Genomic DNA, 27072 nt, shown 5'->3' with positions numbered 1-27072 from the left:
TCTTCTTTGCAACTTATGGCCACCTATTTCCAAACTTAACAGCTCAGGCTTAGTACTAAAGTTAAAATAAATTATAAGTTATTAGCATTTGTGGGTGGGCTAAGGAATCAAATTGTCATTTATAATTTTGTATTCATGGACAATTGACTTCCAAATGAAGTTTTGGTATAAAGTCTGTTGCTAAGTTGGATGTTGCTTGTACAATTTTTTTTTTTTTTTTTGTAGCAGGACTTGCTGTATTAGAGCAGGAGTTGGTAGACTTTCTATAAAGAGCCAGATAGTAAAGATTTTAGGCTTTGTAGGCTGTCTGTGGTCTCTGCTGCAACTATTCAACTCTGCTACTGCAGTATGAAAGCAGCCATAGATAATACACAAATGATTTGTTCCAATAAAATTTTATTTATGGGCACCAAAATTTGATTTTTATATAATTGTCATAAAATACTATTATTCTTCTGATTTTCTTCAACCATTTAAAAATGTGAAAATGATTCTTAGCTCGCAAGCCATACAAAAACAGGCAGTGGCTGGATTTGGCCTGAGCTATAGATTGCTGACCCTTGTATTAGAGCAACAACATATTATTTTCCTCTAAGAGATTCAGTGTAATGGTTTTGTGCAACTGAATCAACAAAATAAACATTATATTGCAAATAAAATTCTTAAGTCCAGGAACTGGCTCATTCATTTGTTTCTTTCATTTATTTTTTCAAAAAACCCCAAGGTTTCAAAAAATATGTCAGATGGAACTTCTAAAAATATGTTGAATGTTTGCATAAGTGAATGATTTAAATAATGTAGTAGAAGACTATCTGGTAGAACTTGTAAACATGTGAGACTCCTTTATACTTCTGGTGTAGGAGGGTGCAGATTTTGAAAAAATCAAAAAGTCTACCTCCTGCTTTACGATGGTAACCATATTTTACAATACAGTCATTGTCAGGAAAAACAGGTTTTAGGTCATCTGTTTCCTGGTTTCTATGTGGAGCTTCTCTCTTTTCTGTCAAATTGGATAATTTAGGTTTGATTTTATGAAGGGAGATGGCTGATTTTCTTATGCATGCGTGTGTGTGTGTGAGAAAGAGAGACAGAGAGAGAGAACTTATTCAGGAGTTATGTTTTTACTTGCATAGAATAATTAATAATAGAAAATTAATAATAATAAAATAATAATACTAATTACGATAGTCAAGATTTACCTATTGTAAGCCAAGAATTGTGTGATCATCTTATATCTCATTTAATCCTCACAATAATTTACAGAGGTAAGACATTGAGTGATTGATATAACTGTGATTGAGTGATTTACTCAAGGGCATAGGGCTGGTGAGAATCCAGATAAGGCTCTGACTCCTGAACTTAATCACTACTCTGAATATGCTTACATGTGACAATGCTCTTTAGATTAGACATGGAAACATTAAAATCACTGTTTTGGAATAAGCAATGAGTCTTCCACACACCATAATATATAGGATTCACAATTTACCTAACTTTATTAGAGTTATATTCCATTAGGCTACATTTTCCAAGCATTGATTTGCTCCCATCAGCATTATTTTACATGGTAGAACTGAATTGGCCCCAAGTTATTTGGTTTTACATTTTCTATTACCCGAATATTGATAGTTCCCCCTAACATATCACTTTCATAGCATTCTTAAAGGCATGTTTTTACTAAGAAAATTAAATGTTTTAAATTATTTCAGGGATCCAGTATACGAACTACAGTACATTGAAGCATGGATTGAATGATATTCATACCCACAAAAGTTTATTATAGCTCAATAAATGTAGTATCTAATTCAGATACTACACTTGTATTTAAAGGATTTAAAAATTCACTAAATATTTTCAATAAAAGTAAACTATCATATAAAGCATCACTAACTAGTTGATTGGTGGTTACTAACATCCTTTTCTTGTAAGTATAGTTAAAATGTTAAAGTTAGTGATTGATATCATTCAAGAGACTATTTAGAGAGAGTTATAGCAGAAAGGCATTTACAGTTCTCATTTTTGCCAATTTATCTCAAATTGGGTAAGATATCGCCTCAGCAGCAGGACTATAATTTCAATTATAGCAACTAGATAAAAAACATTTATATTTAATCATTAATATGTGAGACTTGATCCATTTCTACTGGATTTCATGAATGAGTTATCATGAATTGTAATGCTTTGCACATCAAAGTTTCAAACTTTTTGTAGGTAGGCATTTTGAAAGTAGCAAGAGGAAAGACATAGTAGAAAATCATTCAAAGTTGGCAGTTCATTTGAGTGTCCAAAACTTTACCAGGACATGCTCACATTTTTCATTAATTTCAGGTCAAGATTTATCTGCAATCAGTAAATAAAGGCTTACAGAAATGTAGTTCTGCTGTTTGCCTTGGCTTCAAAATGTGATTTTCTCCCAATATGATTTCTTTTAGATACAACACAATTTATTTTTGATCTTGAGCAGATGGGCCTATGCTAATATGAAATGGTGACTGAGAAAGGTTATTTCTCTTTTCTGCAGGGAGCAGTCATCCTTTGACCTAAATTCAATACATGACACAGATCTGATTGTGCAACAACCATTAGCCTCATAAGAAATCCCTAGTTGGAGGTCAGGGCTCAGGTCAGGGACCATTACTCTTGGGTGTCAGAGCTAAACTTAATTAATGCCTTTAAAAAAATATACAGATGATAGTTTGTTGTAAAAATGGCCTGCAGAGTTTAATCCTGAAAAACTTTAAAAGCAAGAATGGTTTAGTTGTTTGACACATCACCATGACCTCTTTCTGAAATCACCAGCACTGCCTAGTGCATTTGGCATCTTCCCAGCCTGTTGGTCAGTTTTTGTTGTTGCTGTTTGTTTTGTTTATTGTAAACCAGATTCCTTCTGTGCACTTTTTTGGTGCTCAAGATACCCTCTGGTAAGCCACGCTCCTTTGAGGATGGGCCATACTCACTCATGCTGTTCTAGAACCCTGGAGGGCACAGGGTAGAGAGTTACAAAAAGAAGGGCTTGGATTCAGTTATGAGGAACAATGGTAGTTTCTAAGGTGCCAGTGGAGGGAACTCTTCTTGTGAATTGGTACTGAAATGTTTAGCAATCATTTTCCAATGAGAATCGGCAGTTGCCTGCCAGGACGAGATGTTATGTCAGCACAGATGTCAGAGAACAAGGGAGGTTTCTGAAGGAAGTAATTGGCAAATCACATAGAGCTGGGGAAAAAGAAACACGCTGGGGAGAGCAAGAGGAAGAGGGCAAGGTGCTATTCAGCAGATAGCTTTCAAAGTAATTTTTAACCAATATTATTTAAAAGCCTTTTAGAAAGAGCCCTCTTTCCCAGAGGCATCTGCCAAATGATGGCACAACAGGAAAAGAGGAAACTACTTCCGTAAAGGCTTTAAAAAAAGACTTTTAGAGGCAGTTAAAATGACGTACAATCACATTTTGTGTAAACCTGTTTAAGCAGCAGTTTACTGCTCAGGCAGGCCTTCTTTCACCTCACAGTCTGCTCTTTTCCTTTACCCAACACCTACTCTCCACAGCTTTTCACCCAAGAGCAAAGCGGCACCTGTTTTCCGGCTGAGCTCCGCACAAGGATGGGGACACCAGCAGGTAGTTCCTTTGTGTGTGGTCTGGAGATAGCTTTGACTTTAACTAATTCATCCTTGCAGTAAAATGTACACTGTCCCACATGTGAATGTCTGTGACATGTACTGCTTGGGAGATTTTTCAATGGGCATAGTGCAGCTTTCATTATGTACTTTCATTGTTTGGGCTCTAAAGTCCTTTCCCATCATCCATTATCCAGTCTGTGAAGTGGCTTGCATTTGTGTTTTCAGAGTTGAGGAAAATGCATTCAAAGTGTCCCCTACCAGTGATTTTTGAGAATTTGCCTGGATATGAAAAATTCTCAGGGAAACAGGAATTATGTTCACCGTTGTATCTGCTGTAATTAGCACACAGTCAGCAAGCAATCAGTACTTGTTGAAAATAAGAATGAATAAATGAATGCAGGAATATGAATAAATGAATGACTATTGGAAGAATACGAATAGGGAATAGCAAAGGGAGGTGGTTCAGGGGCACATAGTTGGGCTAGAAAAACAGTTTCAACCAGCCAGAAGCCTTGGTTTTTAGAATTGTAACTAATTTCCCTCATTTATTTTTTGTACTTACATGGAAATGATTTTTTTAAATTAGTTTCAAGTATACAGTACATTGGTTATACATTTATATAGTTTATGAAACAATCTCCCTAATTGCTCCTCTCTCCTCTGGTTTTCCCCCTAGCCAATATATTAATGCTCACTGCATTCCCTAAGCCATGCTCGCTCCCCATCTCCATGACCATCTATCACCTACTAATTTGTACTTCTTTAACCCTTCACCCATATCTGTCACCAAATTATCCTCTATATTTGTGAGTCTGTTTTTGATTAGTTTGTTCTTTTTGTTCCTTAGATTCCTCATATAAGTGAAATCATATGATATTTATCTTTCTCTGACTTTTTTCACTCAGCATAATAACCTCTAAGTCCATCCATGTCATTGAAAATGGTAGGATTTCATTTTTTTTAATGGCTGAGTAATATTCCATTGTATATATGAACCATAACTCTTTATCCAATCATCCTTTGGTGGGCATTTAGGTTGCTTCCATATCTTGGCTATTGTAAATTGTGCTGCTATGAATGTTGGGGTGCATAGATCTTTACAAATAGTCAAATGAAAAGATGCTCAAGATCATTTTTCTAATCATCAGAGAAATGCAAATTAAAACTACAATGAGATATCACCTGATACTGTCAGAATGGCTATCATCAATAAATCAAAGAACAAGTGTTTGTGAAGATGTAGAGAAAAAGGAACCCTCGTACATTGTTGGTGGGTTTGCAAATTGGTTTAGCCTCTATGGAAAACAGTCTGGAGGTTTCTCAAAAAATTAAAAATGTATATACATTTTGACCCAGCAAAGTATTGGGGAGTGTTTTTCCAGACAGCAGTATTTTGGGGCAGCAAAGCCAGAAGAAGGAGAACTGATACAAGAAGTGTTATCAAGTTGGCCACCACTTCATGGGATCATCCTAGAAACCCTATGAAATGCATTTCAGGACCATCTCTTCTGGGGAAGAAAGGGAGCAACATTTAACCATAGGCTCCCAGCCCCCACTTATCAAATGTTCACCTCTTAGGACAAATCACCTGTACTTCAGGGTTGTATATGGTTTAGCACAGAACAGGTTCCTGTGGTGTCTTACTCTGTGGCATCAACAAAGAAGCCCCAGAGTAGAAGGCAAGGTGTGCATGACACAGGACTGACCATCAGGTAGCACCTGCAAGAAGTGGGTCAGAATCTGTGCAGAACTGATCATCATGGCAGTGGCTGGAATGAGAGACTGAGCAAGCTGAGGGGATGTGAAATAGTGCATGAGCAGTATCTGATACAGTCCCCAAATACTAATATGTTACATGTAGCCCTGTCGCTTTTAGGAAAAAAATGTAAAACCACTTAAATCTGAGTTTTTAAGTTGAAAACTAGGATAAGTATTGCATTTGTAATGAAAATTGAGTATACTGTTATCCTTATCCTTATCTTTAAGGATAAGGATAACAGTATAGAGTATAGAGTTAGAGAAATACAGAATTGGACTCATCTGACTCTGTGTGTGTCTTGTTTTTGATCAACATATTGTTTTCAGGAGACCTTAAAAATGGAAACCTGCCAGGAAGGACTTGTAGGTCTGATGTTTTTTGCACTCGTGTTAGGGGAATGACCGTGCAAAGGAATTAGTCTGGGTTTGGTTCAGAGCTACCTGGACTAGGTTTCTGGGTAATGCTGGCTACAGAAGTGCCCTAACTGGTATATTTAGGGATGAACCAGAGCCTCAGAGCAAAAACATGTTCAGCTAAGCTTGTACCTATACGAGTGGCAGAATACATGTGTAATCTTCCAAGGTCTACCATAGGGGACCTCAAACTTTTTGCTTGCATTTCAATTAAAATAATACTGAAAAAATCTATATCTCTTCCACATTAAGTTAACAACTAAAATATTTTACTCTAAATGTAAGTTGTTGCAAATAATGTAATTTCTGGCCAACTGCAAATATTAACATTAAAACAAACTATCAAATCGCTTAAAATTTTTTTCCAATGTCACCAATAGCAATTCAATAGCCAAAATGTCTCATTTAAACATATGTGAACAAGATCATTTTAACAGTCAGAAGTTTTATGCCATTCCTTTTCTTATTGAACTTTTTTTCATTCAACTTCCCCCAGATGTTTTTTATGCTTAAATGTCTTATATTGATTCCACAGACTTTGTGGAATCAATTATGACTAGGAATTGAAATTAACATTTTTCTGTGTCTAAGTAATAAAAATATCATTTTGAATAGATTTAACTATTATCAGTATGACACAAGGCAACTTATTTGTCAAATTTTTATAGTTTTGTAATTATAAGCATAAAAGTAAACTTTATAGGAAAAAGGCTCATTCAAATATACGCAGTGCTGTGGGACCATAAGCGTAAGCCGAGTGGCCACCAGCACCAGGTGATCCAGAGGAAATCCTCCGGACGCAGCTGCAAAAATCAGGGCTGCAGACCAGTGTAGAAAATTGCACCTGCGAGATACCGCGAGCTGGAGCGAGACCGAGGGAGGCCGCGAAGATGCTGAGTTCGGCCTGCACTCCCTGAGCCTAGGGCCTTACGTCTGTGCCAAATCTAAAGCCCGTCTCACAGGCCAAAGCTCAAGGCCAGGACTCAGGGTGTGTGTCAGTCGACTATCTGTGCAGTATCCTGGAGGTGGCTGCCTGCCAAGCAGCAGTTCACGAGCCTGTGGGACCCAGAACCTAGGCATCCCTAGGGCGGCAAGCTGGAAAATGTGCCACCAGATGCCTGTAATGGCTCCCCTCCAGCGTTACAGGCGCTCTGGACTGTGTGAGAGGGAGAGCGAGACGATGGCGCCCTGGGCCTGGAGCAAGGCGGAGGAACAGTAAAGATGGCGCCCCGGGCCTGCAGCAAGGCGGAGGGCGCGCTCAGAGAAGGCGCCCACCAGTCTCTGCCCGCAGAGAGCAGCCCAACACGCCCCCTAAACGCGTGTGAAATCGGATGCTTGACCCGCAGGCGGAAGCTCGGAGATAAGAAAATGAGCCTCTCACACAAGAAGTCCGAGCGCTCTGATGCTGCACAGCTTTGGTGGTGGGCCCTCGGGATGGTGAGTCTGAGCGTGTGCGACCTTCTTAAACGCCGTCCGTTTCTCAGCTCCCTATAGCCCCTGGGTTTCCAGGATTCCAGCCTTGTTAGTTTTTAAAGCTAGGGGTTTTGGAGGCTTCTCTCTCAGGTGCGGGTCTTATAAGATGGGAGTGCCCAGTGTTGGGGTTCAGACCTTCAGACTGCTTTAGGGAGAAGCTCCAGGGTTTGAGTCCTCCATCCCCACGGTCATTGTGGCCTCGCCTGGTAATGTGGCCTCTTGTGTGAGCCACTCAGCCAGTTTTTAGTTTTTTTTTTTTTTTTTTTTTTAATCCCCCAGAGGCAGTTGTTTTACGTGTAGCTGTAGATTTGGTGTGTTGGAAGGGGAGGAGTTCAGGACCCCCTTATGTCACCATCTCGAACCAGAGCCTCATTTTCCTGGTTTGGTTTGAGGTAGTTTTGCTAGTGGAGGCGTAAGTGAGTGAGTGTGTGAGTGTGTGTGCTGCCGCACATACACGTGCATTCTCATGTGAGCGCCATGAGTTTCTGGTGCCACAGTTGTGATCTTTTGCTTTTTTTCTCCAGTTATTACCACCTGGACCAGGGCGGGCTGGCAAACAGGTTAGATTAATATCCACAGGCCAGGACAACACAGCGCTGAACAGAATTTGCTTCTACCATTTTCACTTCGTTTTGGCTTCAGTTAGTTCACACCTTTGCAAACTGAAATGAAGAACCCGGCTCGGGTTGCAGATTTTCTGGGGAATCGTGCTGAAGAGGCTCCGAGGAAATTCTGAATTTAAGCCATATTTGGCACATTCACTGTGTCAGCCAAAACACGTTTCAGTGAGTAGAATTATGGGCAGATTGCCCCCAGTGGCACATTACATTTGTGACATAAAAAATGCTGTGCTTCATTCCAATTAGTGAAATTAAAAAATAAAAAAGCTTGCAGCATGTTAAAAATACCCAGGACCTTCACGTTGATTTAAAATTTGTAAGAAATGATAACAGAAACACCTAACATTTTGGGAGTGCTGCCTATGTGCTTGGCATTGTGCTAAAGTTGTTTTCAGCATTATCTTAGTTACTCCTCAGGACACCCTTATGAAGTTGAAATTATCATTATCTTCATTGTGTGGAAGGAAACTGAACTAATCGAAATGTCCAATAGGGTCATCTGTCCGACAGGGAAGTCATTGAACCTACACAATCAGCCTGGGACTCCCTTTGTCATGCAAAAGTAGGACAGTGTAAGAACTCAATGATAAAAGATGCCCCCTTTCCTCAAAGTTTCACACATAACTCATCTAACTAAATATGAAGCTTTAATGGTCATGGCTCCTTAATTCTGTCCCCAAATTGCTATGCAAAAAAAAAAAAAAAGAAAAAGAAAAATTTTTTGTTATAGTTAAACATTTGCAGAGAGGTGAACTCACACTGGCAAGGTTAACTCTAAGGAATACAAATAAGATTAGGGAAAAAAAGGTATGATTTCAGACTTTTGACTTTATTACAGGATGTTTCAGGAACATGTTGTGTGACATACATCACATCCCCATAAATGTATTTGTAAAAATAAAAAACTAGAACCCTACTTTTGCTTAAAATTACCCAGTGGCAGCACTCTATTGGATTTTCATTTTTAAATTTTATAAGTATTTCTCATAATGTTTTGACTTGGATTTAGATAAATATCTGCATTTCGGCTTACTTGCCTTTCAAATAAAAACTAAAAGAAAAAAGTTCTTAAAAAATTTCGAGATATTTTTAACAATAAAGAGAAAAGGAAATTGTTTCGTGATGCTATTTTTAAACAACACTTTTTAAAGATTTCTTAAAGCTCCAGTGGTTAGGACAGTGCTAAAGGCAAAAATGTTGCTTAAGGAAATACTTTAGAACATACTAGAAGAGTTAAAGTCTAAGCCAAGGCCCCTGAGAGCAAGGAAAATGCTCACATGGCATGGTGTCCTTTGAATCTTTTAAGGTTATTTTCTAAATGAGACTATGAGAACAAAATGAAATTATACTTTCCTTCCAGCTAGTTAAGCCTCAAATCCCTGAAAGAAAAAAAATTGTTTTTTTTTTTTGGACAGTGATGTATTTCTAGTCAGTCTGTTCCCAAAACAAATACACCAAAAATCCACTTCATGTACAGAGTAAAATAAAAGGAAAAGAGGTCATTTAGATGGTTCAGTATTGCTCTAGTTGTCATTTTGCAGGTATCCCTCCCTTGATGGAATAGGTGGGTTTTCATATTATCTATTACCTCTAAAGCCATAGTTTATTAAACTGAATCCCATTTGAATCACTCACTTAATATAGCACTTAGATTTTCACTTAGAACAGTATTGATTTTAAGAGACTAAATTGTAGTATACAGTGTTAGCTGACTACCCAGCATCCCTTTCTCACATTATTTCTTCTGAATAGAATTCCAGTTTTGTTCAGGTAGCTTCCTTCCCTTAAACATACATACACAGGGACAAGGGCAGCTGACCCAAGAATGAATCTTTAGTCTAAAAAGCCAATTAGCATATGGAATTTCTCAGCAATTAATGATGTATTAAGAGTGTTTGTATGACCTGAGCTGGCTCAAGCAGACTGAAGGGCACTACCCTTCATCCTTGATTGTAAGAGAGGTTAGTCTCTCTCTGCTAGAAAGAATAAACAAGTATGTAGACTCGCCTGCCACTGGCAACCATCCTAAAGTCTGAGGAAAATCACTGGTTGAATGACTTTGATGCATGATGGAGAAACAGAAAGATTCTGTGTGAGTTTTTGATGACACCACTCATCTATGGATCACTTGGAGCCTGCTTTCCCATAGGCTTTCTTTTATATAAATATAATTTTATTTATTTCTTAATCCAGTTTGGAAAGGTTTTTTTCTCTTACCCATAGCCCAAAGCATCCTAATACACAGAATGAAATACCTTTGACACAGACTTAGTGAGAAAGAGTAAGTAATCACATCTTTAGGATGCTGACCGTGAATCACTGTAGCTTGCTTTTCTGATCGCCTTTCCTTTGTTAATAGGCTTATTTATTGGCTTTCCCTTTACCCCCACTAGCTTAATCACTTCTGAAAATCCTTTAATTCTCTATTTATCATTCTAAAGTGTGGGATGTAAAGTGTGCGGGAGGACTGTCCCTACACAGTTAGGTCTCTTGTGTTAATGGGAGATGTTACTGATTTAAAGTGTTAAAGGAATGGTGCGGAGGCAGAAAAACAGTGATGGCAGTCGACTTTTTATTGCTTCTGAACCCATAGTTTCTACTCCTTATCCTTGGATAAGTTACAATTTCCCATAGTGGTGACATGCAATAGAGAAAATTTCCAGAATGTACCATGGTGCCTATTCCAGTCTAGGAAATCCACTTATATAAAACAAACGAACTTTTACTAATTAGTAAGTTTAAAATTCTCTATGTACCTTTGACTTCAGGCTGATGGATATCACATTAAATAGGGGAAGTATAAAGAACATCTCAACCTTTCCCACTTCATCTCACCACCTTACAAAACATTTGGCATACTCGGAGCTGTGCTGAACCGCATATTTCATTGCCAAATAATATTCGTGAAGATCCTATTACATGTATTGACTGCCACTTAAGGAATGAAATAGGACTATATAATCAGTTGAATTTAATTTAATCTATTTTGTATATCCATGTTCAAGGTTATAAGAGGGTATTTAGAATCTGGTATTAGACTTCCTATAGAACTTCAAGAAACCTTTCCAGGGTAGGAATTTAAGGGAAAAATGATTTTGCTCATAAAACATGTACATAAGAGTGTTCTGTAAATTGTTTTGTAAATTCAGTTCAATGTAGTACTCTGGGTGGATAATAAACTGAAAGATACCCAAGGTTTATCATACTAGTCTAAACCAAAGAGAAAATATTTAGCCTGTTTTCAACCTGAACACATAAATAAAAACTGTAAACAATTCTATGCCATAGGTCGGAGTGTACAAAGCTATGCCAACTTTTAGATAAGAAAATATCCCAAACGAAAAGCTCAAGTAGTGTATGAGGAGACCCACCAGTTATAGGGTCTGTCACACTATTTCAGACATTTGGCCAAAGTTACCATGGTCATCCAGGGGATATCACCTTTCTATTGGGAATACCTGTTTGGTCTGGACAATCTAGGAGGCTGGCACCAACTTTCTTAAATGTATTCCCACAGTGTGTCCAAAGGAAATTAGATTATAAGAAAATTAACATCCAACATGAACAATGTAAAAGCATATAAATGTAGTCCAGAATTTAAAAATGAACACTCTCCACTTGTTCTTTCCACAAACATCTAATGTATTCCTGCCATTTGTCTAAAACAGTTTTATGTTTTAGTGGTAAAAATAAGACCCAGAAACCTCATTCTCTAGATGCTTCCAGTGTGATAGCTGAGAACTAGACAATAATGTAGAAACTTTTGGAAATACATGTTTACAGTTGTATTGAGGCTAAGTAAAAGCTATTAGCCTTGAGCAGGATAGGTGAGTGGAGATCAGGGAAAGTTGCTTGGACAAACAGATTCTTGACCTTTTCCCTGAAGATCCATAAGATTTGGCCAGGTGAGGATGAGTTGGGAACCAGATATAAGCAACCAGGAAAGCTGAGTATCAGTACCAAGTTTCAGTTTCAACACATTAGACTCTAGATTTAGCAATGATAGATCCTAATCTATTTCATGACTGAAAGGTCGATCCTGACAGAATATATTTATTCGTTAAATAAATTTCAAAATTGCAGATTCTGTCATATTTAATATTACAATACATATTGTAACCAACCTGACTTCAAAGCATAGTGGTATCCATGGCATCCAACACAGTGCCTTTGCACAAAGTGTTCATTAAGTGGTTATTGCATTGAAATCCTGTTGTCTAAATCTTAAATTTCAGCTGGTTTTCTTGTGTAAAATGATTTCTTGCTGAAATGCCTTTCTGCTGACCAGTATATAGAAGGCTGTATGCCGTATGGAAAACTCATTGGGGAAATCATAGGGGTTAGAGAAAGAAATGCTATGGAAATATTCTGGGGCATCATATCTAAAACAAACCTCTAATAAGCCTTTGTTAGTGAAGAAAGATATGGTGGTTCTTTTTCAACTGGGGCAGGAAGTGAAAAGCGAAACCTGAATATGAATATAGACCCTACAAATCATAATGTAACCTGAAACTAAAGACTAATTTTTGTATTCTTGTTAGATGTAAGTATGGGGAGAAGACAAAATATAGTCGACTGTGAATGTCCTGTTATTATATACAAAGCTGGTACTATTGGCCCATTGATAATAGAACATGCATTCTAATGATGCCATCTTTCTTTACTTTATTTTCAAGTTCTGGCTTTGTGCTTAGCTAGACCATTACTATCCAAAGATTGTAAACATATATTTACCTAATTGTCAACTAGTAAAGTTACAGTTTCATTTCGTGCCCATAAATCTTTAGTCCATTTGAGATTCATCTTCTATGGAGTATGAGGAAAGGATCTAACTATTTCTCCCAAATTAAGTGGACGTTTGTCTTGTTATCCATTGTCTCTCCAGTATTGGGCACAGGAGGTCCTCAATAAATATTTTAGAATGAATAAATTAATGAATGATGAATCTGAACCTTCAAATTCTCTTGCTAGGTTCCCCTTGGGACCAACAGTAAGTGATTGCACGACTGACTCAATTTAAAGTGGAGAGCTAGGCCTAAAGCTGAAAGGCTTTTGTAAGGCTGATATCTGCTGCTTTGGGCTGTCATTAATTGATCTAACTTGTTATGTGAATACACTGATAAGTTCAATGAGAGATGAAAAAGAAGGATGTGTTTTCTTTCTAATAATATTTTTGAGTCCTGAGAAATGAGTACATGTTACATATATTATGTATATATATTTTCCTCCATCTTTGACATTTTTTGATTTGACATACATTTGAATCTGTCTTATCTATCATCTGAGTGTGTGTATGTATTTACATATATATGTATATACACACACATCCATATGTTTTAGAGCATAAGAGACACAATAGTTTAATATTTAAGAGCATGGACTATCTAGACTGTCAGGACTTAATTTTACCTCTGATAAGTAAGAGCTGTGTGATCTTGGGCAAATTGGTTAACTTTTCTGTCTCCCAGTTTTGTCTTTAAAGGTGGGAAAATTGACTGTATTTACTTCAGGCCATTATTGTAAACATTAAATTCATGTACAACACTTAGAATAGTTCCTGAAATGTTGTACTGTTTGCTTTTATTATTACCCTACTCAGTTTTCCCAATAATCTTTCTTATTTTTGCCAAAGTAACAGATTTAAAATATCTTAAAAAGAATATATAAGATTATTTGAATCAGGTGGAAAAAGTCACTCATTTTGCAAAAAGGAAGTGCTTTATTTATCATAGAAAATACATAGTAACACACATGGATACAAAAACTGTAAAAGAATAAAATATCTCAGAAAGAAAAATGTTTAGGTTTGCATTCTGAAAAATAAAATATATTGAAAGTGTAAACTCAGAGGCCGATCTTGTTTCCAAGCACAAATTAAGAATTAAAAAATCAAAATGACAGACTTCTGCTAATCTGCTTAGGAAGGCATAAATTGTTAATCAGGCTCCAGGCAACATTGTTTAATACCAAGTTTAATAAAAAGTCGGCCTGGAGGAAGAAGAGGTCTAGCGGTCTGCTTTTGAAAGCTCAGCATCTCTATTTACATGCTTAGTCCCTACAGCTCTCAGGACACCATTGATAAGGTTTTATTTGAAATTGGCTCCTTGTAAAGGAGTCAGAATTATTAAAAATTAGTAGCATGGGATAGAAAAATTGTATTTTTCACTGGCATGAATAAGCTTAAATAAGAAATAAATTGGAAAAATATTTAAGAGAATCTTTTGCAGCTTTTATGACAATTTCACCCAGTAAACATTTATTGAGAGCTCACTATGGGCTTACATTTACAAGTGATTCCTTCACCTTTAAACTGTGATCTTGAGATGGAGAAGTGATTATTTTAAAATAAATTTCTCCTTTCTCCCCACCTGTATTTATCTATTTCATAAGCCATCTTATGTTTGTATCAGGTGGGCTTTTGCTGTTTAGGGAATCAAATAAGGAATTTTCCAGAAGTTTTCCCATCGTTTTTAGGAACTTGTCAATCAGGTAAAACTTAAACTGGAAAGTATTTGACAAGCACAACATCTCCTGAGAAGTTGGAATCTTGTGGCTGCTTCTTTGGATTGTTGAATTTAACATGAAGCCCAAATTTCACTACTTGCTTTAAAGTCTTTATTTATAACATCATGGATATTAGTGCATATTTCTTAATTACAAAGCAGGCAAGGTTTGGTTCTCATTTTCTGTGACTGGTTTCACTAACCAGCCATAATGAAAAGATGTCATATGGAGAAAAAAGAAAGAAAATAAGCCATTTAAAAATTCATTTTAATTTAGTGACAAATTGGAAAGCAAACATATGCTCTATCAATGTACAGAACATCCAGGATGCAAAGCAAACTTCTTGTTCTTCAGTGCCCAATTAATCTAGCATAGGCTTTCAATAATTTCTCCTCTCTTTCTGTCCACTATATAAAAGTCTTTCATTACATCACGTTAAACTTTGTCACTTGAGAGCATTTTACTCTCATGTAGCTTTCAACTTAATATTTTAAATACATTAACTGTCCTACTTAACATTCTCTTTAGTGAGTAAGTGGTTATTCACATGATCTCTAGATATCTTGCAGTGTCTTTCCCTCTATTGTAGCCATCTCTTTAATATCATTGTTTTTCAGAACACAAAGTACATATATATTTAACTTCGAGGTGGGAAAGTTTTAAAGAAAAACAAACCATGGTGCTATTTGGAAAGATATGGTGGAACGTGGTATCTGCAAATTTAAAGCAAACTTGAGGGAGAAAAGGAAGTATCAGGAGACAAAATTTTAAAACATGAGGCCCATATTTGGCATGTCAGTACTTATTTTAAAGGCAGTTTACCTGTAGGTAAATGTACTTTGAATGCAAAAATTATTGCAGAGATTGTACTTTCTGGACCTTAAGGTTTGGGACTACCTCTTCTTGATGACATGAATCAGTAAGTGACCCCTTTATTCTGCGGTCTTAAGATCTGACCCAAACATCTATTTTTTGATTAAAAGGGAGATATAAGTCAGAAAAAGAGCGAAACTGTGGCACTGAAGTTTATCTTAAGACCTTCCTCATAGAATTAAATTCTTTATGAAACACTGATGAAATCTCAACTAGATACTTTTAAACAAGTAGTTTAATATGAGAATAATTGCTGGGAGATACAGTAGCTCTACTTAGTTCAATTTACGATTTGGCAATAACATAACAGGCTTGGTGGATTTTATCATTATGCATTGGTGATTACTTACTCTAACCACACTATTTTGATCTGTGTTAAATTAGAACCTGTTGCTAAGGAGAGCTTAGAATATTTTACTTGACTTCGTGAAATTGAGCAGTTTCAAACATTTTATAAAATGGATCATAGTAGATTAATGAAACTCTCTCTTTTTTTAAAATCCTGCAAAGGAGGTTTAAGCTTTGCTAAAAATATGATAAGCTAATTTTTATGACCGAAATCTATATGATATGCTAGAAGACAATTGCTTTTTAAAGTAAAAATGCATACTTTAAAATACAAATCAACACTTTAGAAAATTTGTCTACAGTTGTATAAAGTTCACTTTTAGGGAAAAAAGACACCCCTTTTACAATGTATATGGTTAAGTATATGGTTGAGCTGAATTTTCTTTAACTTATGGTTGAGCTGAATTTTCTTTAACTTATCAAGTTAGAGATACGTAAATTTAAAACTGATTTTTACTGAATAATCCACTGTGTAAACAAGTGGGCACATTTATTGTTTATGGCACATTCTGGCCATAAGCTTTGCAAAGCACCTTTTTAGAGGTCTTTTCAATATAGGCAAAGATTATATTAGTATTCCAAGTATTAGTATTAATCTCTATTTGGTTTAATTAAGGGATCAAAAGATACCTTTTGATTGAATGACTTTAGTTTGTTGTTTTGGCTGTTTTAAATGTCATTATAATTCCCCTTAACTTTTCATTCATCCAGATAAGATGGACGAGAACTAGGTCAATCATTACTCATCATGAAGTTATTCATTATCTAACCCAGTGGTCCTTAGACTTTTGGATTTCATGGAACATTAGTAGTACTTTTTTTTTTTTTTTTTTTTTTTAAGGGAGGAGGATGACATTGGGTTGCTTGCCAGATTTCAGTTTTGGCAAGGGAAAAACAACATAATCTATCCATACTCTTTCATGAAAGAATTGACATTTTAACTCCAAAGAAGTAAGATGTTCACTGTCTGAGTCCTTTAAATTAAATAAATTGAGATTTTTGAAAACTCAATAAGTTGTCATCATTTTTCATATCTGACCACTGAGCAGTCAGTAAACTTTTTTTTTTTTTAAAGAGGGTCATGAGTTTGGCTAGCCTGGGGTATCACTGATTTAAATAAAGCTCACTCAGAATTGCCATCAGGCCATTACAAATAAAACAAAAAAAACCTGAATTTTACCATGTGTCCCCCAAGTACTGGTCAAAATTTCAAAGGACAATTTTAATTCTTTGCAACAGGAGCTTTACAAAATAGTATGAACACATGAAATTCTTAAAGAAGTCTGTGTATTTTCTCTGTAAGTTTCCATGTGTACTCTTTCATAGCATATTTATAAATAACAATATTGTAGGTTTACATTTCATCTTTAATATTTAATACCAGAAATAAGTGGAGATGGTAAAAAGCAATAACACTTAACAACTACAAGTTAAGTTACAGGAGAGAGATACAGATAAAAGAACAAAATGTATTTAGACATCCACTGACAAGTCACTTCATATCTTTGGTCATCAATTATTTCAAATGTAAGCAATGGCTATTGGGTAAAGTCATCTCTAAGCTCCTTTCTGTGTCTCACATTCTCTAAGTGTACTTCTAATTTTCAAACTCTCCTTGAAGGCTGGATTAACTACATGACTTTTTGAATGGTGGCAATAGAATAGAGTTTAATGGAAATGGCTCGTCAATGCCAACCATATATAATATTACTGTGTCAAGAGGATTCCTTCCTTCCTTCCTTCCTTCCTTCCTTCCTTCCTTCCTTCCTTCCTTCCTTCCTTTTTTGTGAGATTTTACTTTGTAAAGAAATCATTCAGAACAAATACTGAACTGTGATGGTAATGAAACGACAAAATTGTGTTTACAAAATAAGAAAATAATTATTTTTATCCATCAGATAAGGATGGAAATAAATATAGTCTTACTCAACTCTTCCCACAGTCCCAAATGCTATGTACGTAGTAAATATGTTAATGTGCCGAGAAAGAACAGATGCCCTCAAAGGGTGCTGTGAGGAGTTCCCCTTGCCAGTTAAATACGTATGCCAATTAAATACCTTCCTGCAGTACTCCCTCCAACATAAGGCTCTCATTTAAGTGGGAGGAGCTAATTTATTCTCTTATAAAAAGTCCATTATTATGCTCAAATGGCCCACACAGTCCTTTTTACTACAATTATAAACTCTATTGCATGCTTGAAAATGGTTTTTCAAAAATGAAAAACCCACATTTTCCTCAGCCTTAAAATCTGCATTTCTGTGGTCAAAATAATCAAATCATTCCTATGCCCTCTGCTGTTCTGTATTTCTCAGAGAGAGTCACACTTTTGCTTGTAAGATATCACAAGTGTTAGTTAGCAGCACATTCATAAAATGCTTGGCTCAAACAGAAGTTCCTTGGAAATTCAAACCAAAAGAGAGATAAAGAGGATACAAGTATAACATTTTCCTTTTGAGCTATTGAGTAACTATTACTATATAGAATGCACATAAAATACTTAATGTGTGACACGTAGAAAAACTTGGTAAAGTTTATTTTTATTTACTTTATAATCATTATTATTTGGGTATATAAAAATTCTGAGCCTACTGGTCACTTTTTTTATCTTGACTAAATATATATATTTATATATTTATATTTATACATTTATATATTTATATTTATATATTTGCCATATTTGTTATCAGGCGGGGTGGGCTGTCTTTCTTGTTGTCTCATTTTGATATGCCACATATAGGATTGAAATGGGCGACATATTTGGTCAGTATATCTTTTGTATACTTTGGGTTGCAGGTGTCAGAAGGACACACAGTTTATCTATTTAGCTTGTAGTACAATAAAGATAATAGAAGGAAAAGAGTTGACATTCTTCAAGGCACTAAAAGAAACTTCTTACTTTGGTTCTCATGAGAGTTCAGACCACTTTTTTAAAAACCTGCTCCTGTGGTTATTTTATGATCCATGCTGGATCATTTCTTTTAGGTGGCGATTTTTTTTTTTAAGGATAATTTTCAAATTTTCATTCCATGTTGGTGAAGTGTAGGGTTTATAAACAGGTTAACAATGTGATTGTGTTTATAAAGTTGTATTTAATAGTAGCAGTATTTATAAAGTAGAAAATGTACCTTGTGTAAAAATGGCAACTTTGATTCTAAGGCTATTCTTATGTTTCCCTCTTATGTAAAAATTCACTTCCTTATCTCTTTTCATTTTACTCACTTGGACACCTCAGTTTAATTTTTTCTTCCTATAACTTGTTAGGTCTCCTGACCATCTTTTGGATGATCTACCAATTTGGGAAATTATAGAAAGACAAAAACACAGTGCTCTTCCAAGTGATAAAATATGAAAATAAACCGTACTCTCTGTAGTGGCTAGCTTTATATTCTTCATCTTTATAAGTTATTCTTGTCTACAAGATAGCACTGCATATTGTATAAAGTATAAATGCTGCCCATTTATACTTTACATCCAATTTAATAGTTACATTCTGGCTTCAATTAAGCTCTTTCTCCTATAAATCTCAGCAAGAGGATCTGATTAATAGAAGAAATGAGCACCCAACACTGTTAGTGTAAAGATATTAAACAGATGAAGCAAAGTAAAAGTCTTAAGCAGCTAGAGTACTGGCTGTATCTGGTCCCGTCTGACCCAGCCATTTTGGCTTAAAGAACTTTACTCCATTTTTCTTTTGTAGTAAATGAAGGTGCATCACCTTTTTGAAGAGTTATTTGTACTTTTCCCCTTACCTTACCTTGTTACTTTGTGAATTATGGGTTTACAAAGGCTATATACATTTGGCTCTATAGTTAATTAGGGAGAACCTGAAGTTTCTCATATGACTGTTTTGAAAAAGAGAGCATTCCTAGGAATAGGAATTTTGGAAGTGTAGGCCAGATAAACTTCGTAGGAGGAACGCTCAAACAAAAATATTACTGGTTAGATCCAGAAAAATGCCTCAACTTCTCATCTGTCTACAAAACAGAATAAAAATCCCAATGTAGGAGGAAAAAAGATGAAAGAAGGAAGAGAAAAAGAAACAACCCAAGTCCTACATTCTATATTCTCTAATTTTATTGGAATAGTGTTACAACTGGGTGCTCTATGTATTTTATTCTTTTAGCAATTTTCCTATTAGCATGATGTTCTTGAGTCTTCGTATTTAGAATCGTTATTCAGAAAAAAATTTGAAACCAGAGAAGTTTTGATTATCTACATTTTCACCTTTTTGCGAAGCAAATAAGGTAAGCTTAGTAGACACTAGCTAGGCTGAAATGCTATTAAAAAAATGCAATTCAGACTGAGTCACTGTTCATTATTTTTAAACGAGACCCTAATTCTGATCGACCCCAAAGAATGGGCTGCCGTGACTAAGCAAGCAGCATAAGGCAACTGGCTTCTGCGGATGTTATCTCATTTGGAACACATTTCAAACTTTAGAACAGATTTTTAAATTAGAAGTTGAAACCTGCAGACTGTTAGAAGAAGCTGATTCACTCCCATAGAACTTATCTTACTTTAAGTAACTGAGTTTTTTAAGAAGTAGGTTACCTAAAATGTGTTGTGATATATCAAAGAGAAATAACATAGCCTTATAAACAAAAAACACCTCCTAGAAGAAGGGTGACATTTGCATCTAAACAGTTTTTGGACTTTTAATATATGCATATTTGAATGGGGGCTTCTTTAAATTGGAAGCCTTGTTTAGTACAACTTGTGAATGCTCATGGGTCTGTGAAAGGTTAAATTTTTTTCTGCAAGTATTTCTCTAGTGGCGGGGGTTCTTCACGTGGAACTTTTTGAGTTATAGCTAAAAGGCCTATTATTATCGGGTAAATGTGAATGAAGGAAGTACAGTCTTGGTAAGGTCAGAAATAAGGAAAATCTTATATTGATGGTGGTAAAATTCTTTTTAGTTGGCTATTGCTTTTATTTGGAATCATAGATAAGTTACCATAAGTCTGGATTCCCAGAAAACTATGCAGATATTCTTGAGTTCCTTAAATTAGAGGAACTATACAACTGATAGCAATAATAATGATTTTGACCTAGCTTGAATGTCAAGATAGAAAAAATTAGAAAATACAAACTTGTCTGTGAAAAAAAAAAAGCTGTCATGTGCTTATTATCTTAGACAACAAAATCCTTGATGCAACTGAACTACAGGGAGAAATGCATGAAGTGACTGACCCGCTAGAGGTCCCTTCCAACTAAAAAAAGTTTCGACAGTTCAAAAGAGTAAGTTGCCTTAGTAAGTTGGCATTTATGATTGCAAAGCAAGTAAGGGCCAGAAGGGGGGACCACATGTTTCACTTCCTTGGGAAGATACATTGTTTTATTCAGAATATCACATTTTATCTCTTTTTTATTCCTATATGGGACAGTCACTCAATTAGCTCTAATTAGATATTAAGAACTTGTTCTAAGTTATTGAAGCATTTGCAATAAGAAAGTATCATTTGATGGTCGGGAACGGTAGTTGTGTCTTCTACAAATTTTAGTTAGCTGTTTCAGGTATTTCAGAGCAGTATTTTGCAAGATAAGTTTTTTTTCATAAAAAGGAAGAGTGCCTCAGAGTAAGTTTTTACTTGTAAAACTGATGAAAGTGGTGGGTGGAGGAGGTAAAATACATATTTTCTGATAGTAGGCAACTTGGTAGAAAATGATTTTGTTTCTATATATTATCTTTACAGAGTTAGCATTAAGAAATGTAATTGCAGTAAATTGATGTAAAAGCCAGATAGTAAAGGGACTAAAAGTCCCTGTGGAGCCACCAGTCAGTCACTTACTTATAATGGCAGCAAAAGATAATTGTAGACGTATAGTAGAACGAAACCATTGCCATTTTCCTTCAAAAATGTGCTTCTGCTGCTCATGCTTTTTTGCAGAAATTGGTTATTTCCTCTGCTTCGAAAGTATGCCATGAACTATCAAAATAGGTAGAAAAGATCTGCTTTTTATTTTCCCCCCAATACCTTTTTAATTAGAACACACCAAAGAGCAAAAATGGGTGAGATGTAATCCTGTGTGATTGTATTTTCCAGTAAATTGTTGGGTTTCTTTTAAGTTTTCGGGCTCTGTATTGAAAATCTGGCTTTTGGCATAAACTTTGCCCTCTTCCTTATGAGGTAATGAAGATATCTGCTTGATCATATCCCCTTCCTTCACACAATTTGTTTTCCGGCTCTCTAAAACAGCAAATACAGAGCCATGTGAGTGCTATTATGCTAAGGATGATGCTCGAGCTAAAATGGAAGAGATTTTTTTTCCTAAAGTAGAATCCTAAAGGTTTTTCTTTCCAGGTAAAGGCATTATCAAGAAAAGAAGAGAAATCAGCAATCCTGGGCCACCATTTGCATAAGCATGTTTGCTTTTCATTTTCAGAGTTGTGCGCTAGCTAGGCACATATCCCTGTGTTCCTTTTCCAACACATGGAGGAGTTTGCACGTCCTGGGTAATGAACACTCAGGAAGCCCATAGTTTGCATGCGCACCCCTCCAGAGCAGCCATACATGTATGCACCAGCTAGTTCAGCAACATTCTTATAGGAAAAACCTCTTTTTTGCCCACATTATGTACTTCAGTAAGTGAAAGTGAAGATTGGAAGAGACATGGGCTTGATACACCTCATTAGTGAGAATATTATAATTAAAATGTCTTTACAAAAAAAAAAATGAGAGAGGGATAGAGAAATGTGTGGCTATTCAGATGATTAAACTTCTTGGTTCTTAAATGTTCTCAGTAGTTAACTCCGGTGAACAGCTCCTTGCACGAAAGGGGACCTGCATGTAACTCCCCATAAAATATGGATTTTATTGCAGCAGTGACAACACTTCTCAGCGCCACGCTGACCTCTCCAGCATCTCCCACCTCAAGCAAGATCTCTGATAACTCTTAGCAGAATATCTAACTACGGAAGAAGTAATCCCAGCTCAGCAACTGCTGCAGTACACAACATTGCAATGTCCCTTTTTATTAAACTCGGGATTAACACATTGAGGGCTTCACTTTTCCTGCATCGGACATCTAACACCAGGCGCACTGGCTCTGCTCTTCAGTCCGTGGAGGCATTGTACGCCAGCTTTGTGCCTGGCCAGCCATGAGAGCACGAGCAAGCTGTGTTTTCCACATGACTTTTCCCTGGACAGTGTGCTCCATTTTTGGAGTCCAGTGTAAGACTTTCCTTGCAACCTAAGCGTTTCTGTCCTATGCGAGCTGGCAGGCATTGCCCCGAACGAGCGAGCTAACAGTTTTCTTTAGCTCCTTCTCTGAGCCAAATCATCTCTTTACCTTAAGTTTTCCTTATTGGGAACATTCAGGAGTTTTCAAGCTACCCGATTTACTGCTTTACTCCAAAGCCAAGAAACGTAACTCAGTCAAAACAGCCCTCGCATAGACCCTTATGCTATGGGCAGGTGAAAATAAATCAAGCCCCAAACAGCTCCGCGGGTCCCCTGTGCACACCAGCGCCCTTGGTAATTAACCAGCCAACTTTGCAAATGCCGGCGCTCCCCTAGCAGACTCTGCCAGCGAAGAGAAAGGCAGCGAGTTCTTCCCGGCCGCCCCGTTGCATATGCCCCCAGCCAGCCCCACCGTGGATCAGCCTTACCAGAAGGCGGAGGAGCTGCGCCCAGGCTCCCCGGGAAGCAGCGCCCGTCTTGGGCAGCGGCAGCAGCACTGCCGGCGTAGCCAGACCCACGCGCCCGCCAGGACCCAGGCTTGCAAGCCTCCCTCCCAACTCCAGCGTGCGGCACCCACCGGGCGGAGAGGGCTCTCTCGCTGATTGGCTTCCATCGAAGCTACAGAATTAAAAATCAGAAAAGGCATGCACAAACCACTACCACCGCCGCAGAAAGAGACTGAACCCACCTCTGCTTGCCTTCCTGCTCCCGGGGAGACCCTGCCACCCGCTCAGGCTGCTCGTGCCTCCTCCGCTGTGCTTGCCTGCTCTGCGGTTCTTGCTGCCGCGGCTGAAACTGCAGCTCTTGGGATGGGAAGGTTATGGGGCTTGGGAGAGCTGGCTCTTGTGGGCACACACTGATTTGCAAGTGAATGAAGTGGGAGGGAGCAAAGAGAGGAGGACTTTGTTAGAGAGGCCCAGTGCCTGCCCCCACCCGCCCCCTCCCCTTGACAGAATGACTCCCTGTGTTTGAAGTCCTGAGCAATTCGCTCCTTGTAACGCTCCCTCAGCCCTAGGCTTCTCTTTATTTTCCTTTATTATTTTTTGGGGGGTTAAGACACACGTAGAACTTATGTGACTCCGTCTGTTATCTCTTTTATACTATCAAAAGGCTCCCTGTGCTATTAGCAGCAAGGGTCTGATTTTTTTTTTTTTTTTAGCGACTGAGCATTTGCAATTCCCAGGGACACAGTTCCTCCTCTATCAGTTGGCCAGCTTCGTGTTATAGCATGCATAACATGCAGACATATAAAACAAACCCAGTCTCCTGAGATAACAGTACCGGTGGCTTTTCTTTACAACATAAACAGGCGTTCTCCAGACGCAAGCAGAGATAGATTCAGAAGTGTCTTTCCTTCTCTCCTGCCAGGAAGACAGGTTTTTACATAGTCCTGTGATCTCTGTTACTCTTTCAGTGAGCAACCTCAGGATGTTGTAGCATGAAGACATGCTTTCCTGGGTTTATAGAAACAAATGAAACCTAGACACCCTTCAGGCTTACCATGACTTATGGCTGATTCTATCTTTCTAAGTGAGTTAATACAAGGATACAAAAGACTTACAGAAGAGGTGTATAATGACAAGGTCTGCTAAACGGTTTACGATCTTTCAGAAAAGTTCTCGAAGTAGGATAAATTAAACTCTGGAACATATAGCAGTTTGAGTAGCTATATTTACAGGTATAAAAAAGTAATTTGTAATATTAGGAAACTAAGCTGCAAAAATCTTAAACATGTCAAAGTATTATTAAATGAGAGTAATGGTTTTCTGCATAGGAGATGTAGACATGATGGAGTCAAGCACTGTTGGATTCGGAAAATTAAATCTAATTACGGCAGTGATTGCACCAGGGGTCAGCAGAATCCCAAACCAGCTGTTTGTGTCTGCTTCAAGTTCATGGGGAGGTCTCCATTGCATGGTGCTCTAAAACAAATTCCAGGCTACTTTGGCCTCTGAGTGGTTAAATTGGTTGGAGGTTGGTCTCCTTCCCAATTGAGCTCTTACTAGAAAATCTTTTGTTTCTCTAACAGAAGTTCAGGCATTTAAATAAAGCCCAAATCAAAGTATTTCCTCTAGGCAGTCAGTGCTTCAAAGAAGTGTGCATGGAATGGTTTTAGCACAGATGTTCTACACATGGAAGATGGAAAGAATTTGAGTTTCTTTCTTGAAAAGACCTTTCCCTAATGAAGAATTGCCACCAACTTACAAAAAGAGGCTGAACATATTTTCATGCAGCTCTTTAAACTCTTGTGGAGGAAGAATAGGCAGAAAAAGCTGCTTTTCATTCATAGTCCATTCCTCAGATTAAGAATTTTTTATGCATTTAATTGGAAATACTAGCTCCTTAATGTTTGAATAGTCCTTTACTACTTACAGCATACTTTCATAGATCTTTTCTTCGATTCTTCTTACAACAAACAGTGAGATATTTTCCCCCTGTAAGAACAGAGGAAACAGATTGATGAAGAGATGGCATAGGTTAAATAAGACGTAAAACGCAATAAACCTGGGAAGCAGAAGAGGCAGAAATATTACTGATAAAACTGTGTGCAGGTGTGTGTGTGTGTGAATAGATATAATCATATAATTTATATTATATAATTCTAAGTATGCCAATAAAATAGTATTTTAAGATTACCTTTTATAGAAAGATATGCAAATTGATTTTTATGGTCAAAATGGGATAATAGTGAAGTTGATATTCTACCTATTGAACTAGTTAATATCTCACAAAGGAAATCTCTAATTGTTTGCAATATACTATTCTTCAAACTCCGTTAAACCACATATCGAAGGTGATTAAAACAACTACTTTTTGTTAAGAATGGATAAACAATCAATTTGCTTCTAACAGTTCAAGTGGCAGCACTAAATTACATAAAAGATAGTACTTTTATACTAAAAAAAGTTTTTTTGTGTAATTTTTGTGTAATTTCTAGTAACATGTACCACAATAATTATTAATTTTTATTTCTATAATTGATGTAAATATCCAGAATTATTTTATTAGTTTAGAGATAAAGAACTGAGCATTACTAAGGTTAAATGATTACCTGGTATCGTATCAGTACTGTTCCAGTTCATCATCTGGCACACCAAAACATGCTGGCAAGTCACAGAAGATAATTAGAGATAGTTAAACAAACGATGGGGTCTTTGCTACCATCATGGAGCGTCTTCTCATGAAACTCGAGTGGAAATTCTTCAGGGCCTCCAGAAAGACCTGGAAGCAGGCACCAAGAAGCCACCAGCAGACTGCCTGTGGTGCTACTCCTCTTTACTAGGCTTCTGCTTCTGTTTTGTCTACCTTCACACCTACTTCCTCTGTCTCTAAGTCCCCAGGGCAAAGCAGCACCATCCACAGTTCCAGAGATCACCTGTTGGAAATGAGTTTCTCTTTCTGCTACACTGCTAGTTTCTTTGAAAGTCAGGTGTTCCCCGGGACCTATCTGCTGAGGCAGGAGGAGGCAGCAGGGTTACCTACATACTGGCTCCTCTAGGACCAAAAGGAGGGGCATCCGCTAGGGAGTGTCCTCGTGACCTGAAAAGATATTTCAAAGAGGGTGCCATTCTATATATCTTCTTGTTTTGTTTTGTAATTTGGTAGAGCTGAAGCATCTCATCACCAGTTTTTAGGCTACTTCGTTATTTTATATGCTTCCGTAAAAATTACTTGTACTTCTCTCTTTTTATAGCTTGCAAAGTCAATAAAAAAAACTCCTTCATAGACCATTACTAGGGATATTAATTTTGATGAGGGATTTTTCAACTTCCACTAAATCTCTCTTCAGATGATTAAGAGGCTATCTTATCCTTATAATGGGGATGCATATAAATAAATAATTGCAAGTTCTCTGACTTTATTTTCAATAGTATACATCTGTATGCAATGATTACCTGATAAAAACATTTTCATGATCATCAACAATTATTCTTGATTAGAAGAAAAAGTTCACTTTTAAAACCATGTGCCTAATTAAGAATCTTGGCATGGCTGGTTTTGATTCAACCAGTTCAAATCTTTCATCTAAAATTTACACTTAAATTTGTTGCCAGAAAAAGTGCACACACTACAATGTTTATTACTAAATTGTCATGGATGTGCACAAGTGGACAAATTTTACTGAGGAATGCGTGCCTGTTCCCCACCTCTGTCCTCTGTGCGTGTGTACATGTGTGATATGCACTCACAGGCATACATACACACACACACACACACACACATATGCACATACCAATGCTTAAGGAGGAAAAGAATTTTAACTATAGATATTATTGAACTGAAAC

At 37.0% G+C, this 27072-nt stretch overlaps 1 protein-coding gene across 2 annotated transcripts in view; it reads right to left on the bottom strand.

The window, feature by feature from the left end:
- CDH6 (cadherin 6) overlaps positions 1 to 23664 on the bottom strand; it is a 118813-nt gene extending 95149 nt beyond the window's left edge. Inside the window, exon 1 of one of the 2 annotated variants that reach the window (XM_011356442.2) lies at positions 23475 to 23664. The gene's annotated coding sequence lies outside the window, so the exon portion shown is untranslated. Of the gene's footprint in view, positions 1 to 23214; positions 23297 to 23474 lie in introns of those variants that run through there. The other variant, XM_011356443.2, reaches the window with a different exon arrangement.
- Between the last annotated feature and the right edge of the window lie 3408 nt (positions 23665 to 27072).

The sequence above is a fragment of the Pteropus vampyrus genome, unplaced genomic scaffold (assembly GCF_000151845.1).
Source record: "Pteropus vampyrus isolate Shadow unplaced genomic scaffold, Pvam_2.0 Scaffold27, whole genome shotgun sequence".
Taxonomy (NCBI): Eukaryota; Metazoa; Chordata; class Mammalia; order Chiroptera; family Pteropodidae; genus Pteropus; species Pteropus vampyrus.
The sequence above is the reverse complement of the archived record's forward strand: the minus strand, read 5'-3'. Positions and strand labels throughout refer to the sequence as shown.